Source organism: Lissotriton vulgaris, unplaced genomic scaffold (genome assembly GCF_964263255.1).
Source record: "Lissotriton vulgaris unplaced genomic scaffold, aLisVul1.2 SCAFFOLD_1227, whole genome shotgun sequence".
NCBI lineage: Eukaryota > Metazoa > Chordata > Amphibia > Caudata > Salamandridae > Lissotriton > Lissotriton vulgaris.
The window spans coordinates 585,214-594,278 of NW_028248634.1; the positions used below are offsets into that span (position 1 = coordinate 585,214).

A 9,065-nucleotide genomic window follows, 5' to 3' on the forward strand; every position below is an offset into this window, starting at 1 on the left:
TCGCAGGTCACACACTCGACCCCATCTTCACCTCCAGCAATCATGTCTCCTTCAGCCATACTACGGATCTCCTCTGGACTGACCACAGCTGCGTTCACTTCACCTACAACAAGCCGAAACCCATCAACCACCTCCAACCAACTCTGCAAAGAAACTGGAACAAAATCACCATCGACCAGATCTCCTCATCGCTCCTTCTAAACACCCCAGCCCACTCTTCAAACCCAGACCAAGCCGCCACCAACTTCACCCTATGGTTATCCAACACCGCCGACACCTTAGCACCACTGAAAAAACGTCAAAGCAAACCTGGCAGCAAGAAGGCCTCATGGTTCAACGATGATCTTAAGAAGTCCAAGAAACTCTGCCGCTCCCTTGAAAAGGCCTGGAAAAAAGACCCAACCACTAGCACCAAAGACACCTTCAAAAACGCCACCCGCTCACACCACCAACTAATCCGAAAGGCCAAGAAAACAGCATTCAAGGATCGACTACACAACAACGCCCACAACAGCAAGGAACTTTTCAACATCGTCAAGGAGTTTACCAACCCCTCGGCCAACTCCAACGACATCACCCCCTCTCAAGCCCTCTGCGACTCCCTAGCCTCATTCTTCCACAACAACATTGCAGACATCCACAACAGCTTCGACAACCAACCCGGAGACCAACCCACCCAACCATATGATGAACATTCTCCCCCTTTGAACACCCTTAACGACTGGTACCCAATCTCCACCGAGGACACCATCCGCCTGATGAACTCCATCCACTCAGGATCCCCCACAGACCCATGTCCTCACCACATCTTCAACAAAGCAGACTCCGTCATAGCACCGCACCTCCGAGACGTCATCAACTGCTCCTTCAACTCCGCCTCCTTCCCAGAAAGCTGGAAACACGCTGAACTCACCGCCCTTCTGAAAAAACCCACAGCGGACCCCACCGAACTCAAAAATTACCGCCCCATATCGCTCCTTCCTTTCCCGGCCAAAGTCATCGAGAAAGCTGTCAACAACCAGCTCGCCGCTTTCCTTGAAGCCAACAAATCCCTCAACTCCTCACAATCTGGCTTCCGAGCAAAACACAGCACTGAGACCGCCCTCATCGCAGCAACAGACGACATTCGAACTCTACTGGACAATGGAGACACAGTCGCCCTCATCCTCCTCGACCTCTCTGCAGCCTTCGACACAGTCTGCCACAGCACCCTTTTACAACGCCTCAGAAACATCGGAATACAAGGAAAAGCACTTGAATGGATCACCTCACCGGAAGAACCCAGAAAGTCCGCCTTCCACCATTCAAGTCCGAGGCCACTGAAGTCATCTGTGGCGTACCACAAGGATCCTCACTCAGTCCCACCCTCTTCAACGTATACATGAGCCCCCTCGCGGCCATCGCACGCCAACACAACCTCAACATCATCTCTTACGCGGATGACACTCAGCTGATCCTTTCTCTCACCAATGACCCCAACACCGCCAAAACTAACCTACACGAAGGAATGAAAGAAGTTGCCGAATGGATGAAACACAGCCGCCTGAAACTGAACTCAGATAAAACAGAAGTCCTCATCTTAGGTACATCCCCCTCTGCATGGGACGACTCTTGGTGGCCGGAAGCCCTTGGAAAAGCACCCATCCCGACAGACCACGCACGGAACCTAGGCGTCATCCTGGATTCTTCACTTTCAATGAACAGGCAAGTCAGCGCCGTATCCTCATCCTGCTTCAACATTCTTCGCATGCTCAAAAAAACATTTCGCTGGATCCCCACCGAAACCAGAAAAACAGTCACCCATGCTCTGGTTACGAGTCGACTGGACTACGGAAACACCCTCTACGCAGGTACTACCGCTAAACTCCAGAAGAAACTCCAACGAATCCAAAACGCCTCAGCCAGGATCATATTAGACATCCCGCGTAACGAACACATCTCTGGTCACCTGAAAGACCTCCACTGGCTACCCGTCAATAAGAGGATCACTTTCCGACTGCTTACCCACGCACACAAATCACTCTACGATATCGGACCAGAATGCCTCAACTCACGACTGTCCTTCTACACCCCCTCCCGCCAACTACGTTCTTCCAGCCAAGCCCTCGCCACTGTACCTCGCATCAACAAAACAACCATGGGAGGCAGATCCTTCTCATACCTGGCTGCTAAAACATGGAACTCACTCCCCACTTACCTTCGCCTTACCCAGAACCACCTAGCATTCAGAAAGCAACTTAAAACGTGGATATTTGACAAGTAATCCTCTTCCCCTCCCTAAGCGCCTTGAGACCCTCTGGGTATGTAGTGCGCTATATAAATTCTTTGACTTGACTTGACTCGACTTAATGTCCCAGCGTCGAACCAGCGTAGTATCTTCCCAATCACCAAAGTGTCTCTAACTCCTAAATGCAGAGCCCCAGTGGTTATATCCACAATGACCTATGAAGATGAGATCAGCTCAAAAGGCCACCTTTGAAATGCACGGGGCCCCTATAAATGTTGTCATGTCTGACATCCTACCCTGTGAGGCTTGATCTGTATCTTTAGTGGGGCCACAACCCTGCCACTTGGAATGCAGGTGCCAATTCCACTCCCTCTTAACCAACACAGGAAGGCCCCGTCAGAGTGAGAGGTCTACAGTATACTGTAAGCCCTTAGTTTATGGCTGTCTTATGAGAAATGCACAGATGTAGCCATCCCCCCAGCAGCCAGCTGTGAATTAGAGACAGGTTGATAGGCATACAGAGCCATGAGTACAGACATTCCCAATTTCCCAAAGTAGTATTTCCACTGTCATAATGTCAAAATCACTCACACCACCGGAGCAGGGTCGCCATTACGAACTCATCAATATCAAACACTATACTGACACTCTTCTGCATGCAGGAAATCCAGCTCAATAGCCTTTCCACAGATCCCACAGACCAATCCAATACGAGGAGCAGGCCCTACTGTGCCAAACACACTACTGTGTGCCATTCACTACCAGTGTATGTAGCGAACACACGCACATGCCGTACCCTTTACCGACACAGCACCCTGTCCCCAGGGAGTGCTCAGATATAGCAAGAAACATGCAGAACCTTGGTAAGCATCTTCTTAAATGTCAAGTCTAGTAACAGTAACCTACACACATAGGCCCCGTCATGGCAAATCTGTGGCACATTTGAAGAACTACCTCCGGTGGTGGCACAACCAGTTCTGCAGGCCCACGGAGAAGGTGTTGAGTTACATGCCTTAGGTATATACCAGGAAGGACAAAAGCAACAAAAAAAAGTTGAGGGAAAGCACACTAGAAAGGGCCCCCTCCAACAGAATTTATTAGGATTGGTATGTTTGATACGAAGGTAACACAGATCTGTGCTGTATGTGAAAAAACACATTTATAAAGGAGGACGGTAGGAACCTGGGACCTCTTAACTATCTCACTTAAGCTGAGATTGGTAACCCGAAAATACATTGATCCTTCCCCTTTGATTCATTTACACCATTCAGATTGGGATCAAATCCCAAGATCCAAAGCTATAAAGTTTGTTCAAGTATTGGTACCACTAAACAGCACATTATACCTATAACACTTGAAGACTCACATTCACGTCACACTTAAATCACATTTTTAGCTCCTAAAATATAATTCAACTTTTGGTACTTTATAAATAATGTTCATTCATTTTTTTTTTTCCTAGCCATATTTTAGAACTCTCGTTCCCTCGTGTACACATTTCTTTTTTTTCACATTTTGGCCCATTTCTATGAATTACTTTTCGCCACCCTTTGTGTGTTTTCTCTCTGCATCCCTCTTATTTCTCTTCTCTGGCCTCTTCTTGCTTTTTCTGCATGCTCACCTTGTTCTCCCCTTCCTGCTGAAGTGACAACTAGAGCAGAATGACTTTAAGAGTCTCTTGGAATCTTTCATGTAGGCTTCATATCCTAGCACAATCCTCATCAACACACCGTTGATGAGAGAGTGCAGCAAACCCTTGTAGCATTGTCATACACGTAGCCCTGGGTGCGTGTGGCAATCACATATTTGAAAGTCGTGCTGAAGTCTCACTCAAAGCTGCCTAATTCTTCCAAACTATGGGGAAGAACTAGAACTTCACATGTGACTGTGCTCAGACGTCTACAGTGTGCCGAGTAGTACCTGACTATTCTATATGTGAGGAAGAAGGGGTATCCCCGACTAGAGTTCCTAATTCGGGATAGGTATAGTATGTGGAAGAAGGGTAATTAGGAACTGGTTTGAAAAGGAGGGCAGAGGCGGACAATTGACAGCAAAAACTAGTAGAGAAATATGATGCAAAATTGTGACTTTTATTTTATTCAAATCTTATTTTAGTAAAAAAACATCATTAAATTTTTATGAGTATTTGCCATGTGCATATCTCCACTATACATGTGACTTTTCAATCTACATATATACACTTATTTTTACAACCTATATACACTTTAGAGTAGTTCATTTATACTAAGGGGTGGAGAAAAAAATTGTTTCAGCACACTATACATAAAAACATGGCTAGGTATGACATCTACGCGCGTTTCGGCTGAGGGCCTTCATCAGGGAGCCATGTGAATATCCAAATGGACCTATACATATGGAAAAATATAAACAATAATAGTGTTTGTCAATGTCCTTGAAATGCCCTGAGATATATACATGTTAAAATATAATTCAACTTTTGGTACTTTATAAATAATGTTCATTCATTTTTTTTTTCCTAGCCATATTTTAGAACTCTCGTTCCCTCGTGTACACATTTCTTTTTTTTCACATTTTGGCCCATTTCTATGAATTACTTTTCGCCACCCTTTGTGTGTTTTCTCTCTGCATCCCTCTTATTTCTCTTCTCTGGCCTCTTCTTGCTTTTTCTGCTCGCTCATCTTGTTCTCCCCTTCCTGCTGAAGTGACAACTAGAGCAGAATGACTTTAAGAGTCTCTTGGAATCTTTCATGTAGGCTTCATATCCTAGCACAATCCTCATCAACACACCGTTGATGAGAGAGTGCAGCAAACCCTTGTAGCATTGTCATACACGTAGCCCTGGGTGCGTGTGGCAATCACATATTTGAAAGTCGTGCTGAAGTCTCACTCAAAGCTGCCTAATTCTTCTAAACTATGGGGAAGAACTAGAACTTCACATGTGACTGTGCTCAGACGTCTACAGTGTGCCGAGTAGTACCTGACTATTCTGCAAAGAGCAGATCCTCTTACAGCAAGTGATCATAAAGATTTCGGTACAGAGAAGAGAGGCCAAGAAGAGTGACTGACAGCCCCGCCAACATCTGCTAAGATAGACACACTTAAAAAAGACACACTGTAGACGCGCCTCATACACACACACACACACAGCCTGCAAAGACAACTCTACCCTGTTCAGATGCAGACATCCAACCTGCAGAGGTACATTAAAACACAGACCTGTACGTTCCACTGCTTGAAAGGCCTCCTACCTGGCAGACCCAAGGTCAGTGCACACACACACAATCCCTGCAGCAGACACACAGCGTCTGCAACAGATAGTGCTATAAGCCAACCTATGCTGCTGAAAACTATTGCAATGACTGAGGTTTTACCTATACTGAGATATGAGAACAGGGGCATGGGGCAGCAGGGGATCCTTGACGTTCAGCTGCCTGGTGGACATGCTTCTGACAAGGGTACAGGGGGTAAGTCAACAAACTAACAGCGAGAGCCGAGCAAAGTGTGTGCACAGATTCCTCATAGAGCGCTAAGATGCAGTGCAATGTGAACAAATTTTTCACAGTGCAGTAAGATGCATTGTAGTGACACAGGGCCTGATTCACAGAACTAACTTAAGACAAAATCTAAACTTACTACTTTTGGTATTCACAGAAGTTAGGATTTTGTCTTAAGTTTGTCTTAAGACTGACTTAAGACAGACTTAAGACAAAATCCTAACTTAAGTCTGTCTTAAGTCTATCTTCTAACTTCTGTGAATACAAAAAGTAGTAAGTTTAGGAGTTTGTCTTAAGTTAGTTCTGTGAATCGGGCCCACAGATTCCTTATAGTGCTGTAAAGTGCAGTGGGCACACATCTGTCACAATGCATTAAGATGTAGTGCGGCGTGCACAGATTCCTCACAGTGCAATTAGATGCAGTGCAGCGTGTACAGATCCTCTCTTTAAAACAATTGATGACCACAAACACCCCCAGGGCCGGACGGAAAGCCCCCCCAGAGGTCCCTGGATTGAAGGCCCGGCTCCTGGCAGCAAGGTTTATTCAGTCCATTTCTCCAAACACAGCACAAGGTGCTGACAATCTCCTACCTGAGCAGAAACCTGTGCAGACATTTCCAGGCTCACTCCTCCTCCTATGGCTGGGGCGGGTGCCGATTTGGGGTCTGGGAGAGAAGGAGGGTCTATGTCGGAATGAAGATAACTGCACAGACAGACAGGGCGTCCTTCCCCCTCTGCAGCAGGCTGGACACTGAGGGAGAGGCAGGAAATGGTGTCACCATCTGCTGCTGGTGCTGTCTCTGCCACCGCTGACCTGGAACAAGAAACCCTTGTCCCTTTCATACAATGTCTCAGTGGATTTCATCGGCAGGCGAGGGGCGCCCTCTGTTGGCCACTTAAAGAACCATCACATCCAGTCTCCAGTGAATATACACAAACAAGCATTTTGTGGTAGGAAATGCCTGGGTTTTTCGATGTCTCAGAAAGTATATACAGCTTCACTTTCTCAGGAGCATTTTCAAAACACTGATGCAGAGGACAAAAGTTGTCAACTGGAAGTGACAGTTTATATTTCATTAAATATATGAGAATATGTGTTAGTGGTGCAAAAAAACTGAACAGTTTATTAATTTTTCTTTGAATTTTAACGCTTTATTTATTGGGTTTTTTAGATGCACATCATGGTGCATAGCAAAGTAAAAAGAGAAAAATACCATGCAATTTCATACACCAGACTATACAGTGTGGCACAAGTCATATGTCAAAGCGAAAATTAAAAGAACACATTTTTTCTAATCTTCCTTATCATAGCTGCCAAGGTTTCAGATTGCTATGAGTGACATTTCAATGACTATGAGTGACACTTTCTGGCCAGCATAATTAAGAGAAGAAGAAGAGGAAAGCATATAAATATCAGAAATGACACCCATCTGAGCAACAAAAAACTAAAACGTTAAGTGCTGCAAAGCACCAGAAATGGAAGGGCACTAACCTAGTGTCCTTGTACAGTCAGAGGCACAACACTACTGTTAACTGCTGCGACTATTTAAAATACCTAAAACACCCCTAAAACAATTCATAAGAAATAGCTGTGTCACCTATGGTTTCACCATTCATTTTCGCCATGCGTGCCATGATGTAAAACAGTTTCTGTGATATCGACTGATGGAGCTAAATCTGTTTGTCTATTTCTGTATTACACATGCAGCACAAATGGTGTAATTCATAAGGATTCATGCGGACTGCTGTGATTTCTGTTTCGAATCAGAAGGCACGCTGAACATGAGAGGAGCTCTCTGAACTGGTGGATGTCACCAGCTTTAAAGTACTAGTGTTGCCAGACAACAGCAACAATTCCAGAGGCCCGGGCATGTAGGAAATTGAACCAGGGACATGTTGCCACACCCTCGGATACCTGCTGGAGGACGGGCCAGTGTTCTATAAGCACAAAAAGACTGGGAGCTCAAATAAACGTTACCCCCCCAGAAAAGCAATTAGTCATTCCAGCTTTCATCAGCCTTAGTCCACCCACTGTGCCCTAGGCTTTTTGCTGGCAATCAATCGAGGCAAAGGAGAAACATCACTGGCCAGGCAGATCTCTCTGTCCCATGCGAGACCCGGGATGCAGTCTTGTAGAATGTGAGAGGCCCAACAGATTTCCGCTGCCTCAACCTTCATAATTATAGTCCGCTAACATCAAAATCATTCATTATAGCTGAAACTCTGACTGCCATGTGAGCCGGCACGCCACACCTATAATCTCAGTTTAGTTGCATCAGTATGGCCAGCCCTGCCACGTACCACGCATCAGGCGTTAGACTAATGCATTTCAGTGTGGTGGTCCGCATCACCGCACTGAAATGCGAAGTCATGCATTATAGCGCTTTCTCAGCTACTATAATGTACCATGACTGGGTGGCAATGCGCCTTGTGCGCTGTTCCCTTTAGGTTTCAGGGGCATGCTCATAAACTGCTCCTCGCAGCTCTCTACTTTGTTACAATGTATTTGGACTGGACACACCACGGGCCGATACCACGCAGCATCACTGAGGAGTCACAACCCAATGGCTTGGCTACTTAGATACTTAAAATATAATTGTAAAGCCTTGAGACATTTTATTAAGTGGGGGATGAGTCACGGGGTCAGTCCTGCAGTGCTGCCGGCCTGCGCAACCTGTAGCGGTGCAAGTGCATGGCATTTCAGGAAGTGTTCGCTGACACTTGTCAGTGTGATGGGAAATTTAATGGTAGCTCAGGTCCTCTTCGCCGCTCGCTCAATGGCATTGTGGATGAGGATCGATTCCCAGACCCAGAGTTGGCCACGCTGTTGTAAATATTTAATTTACCATCTTAATTTCTATGCAGGTAAGTACTTAATCAAAAATAACTCAATCAGAAAGAAGGAAACAGAGTCCGTGGTGTTAGAGTTCTTAGGGGTTTATTCCTCATAAAGGAATTGTTCCGGAACAGGATATCATGTTCCTGCAACCACACAGGGTCCAGGAAGGGATAGAGCCATAATTTATTGACAATACATAGCTTATATACTTATTTTACATCATAGGAAACAGTATAGAAGGCGTAACAGCTGAGAGAAGACAAGATAACAACATCCACGTGTTACTAGTGCGTAATCAGAAGGCGTGGACTAGGCGTAACTGGAGGTGTGTTCTAGAAACGTCACAAGTAGGTGTCACATGTGGGTGGCACTAAACTGAAATGTTGCAATGTCAGCAGAAATCTGAGGCTTGGATGCGCGCGCAGCTACATGACGTGTGATGGACGTGAAACTGAAGGGTGTAGGGGGACTTGACATTTCAACTAGCGGAAAGAGACAGAAGTCTGGCATGTCAGATCAACTT

The 9,065-nt window shown here is 45.7% G+C and overlaps 1 protein-coding gene across 1 annotated transcript in view; it reads right to left on the minus strand.

Annotated features, from left to right (window-relative positions):
• The window catches only part of LOC147663883 (uncharacterized), a 113,013-nt gene extending 106,558 nt beyond the window's left edge, over positions 1–6,455 (minus strand). Inside the window, exon 1 of the mRNA XM_086950129.1 lies at positions 6,295–6,455. The gene's annotated coding sequence lies outside the window, so the exon portion shown is untranslated. The remainder of the gene's footprint in view (positions 1–6,294) is intronic.
• Positions 6,456–9,065: the final 2,610 nt, after the last annotated feature.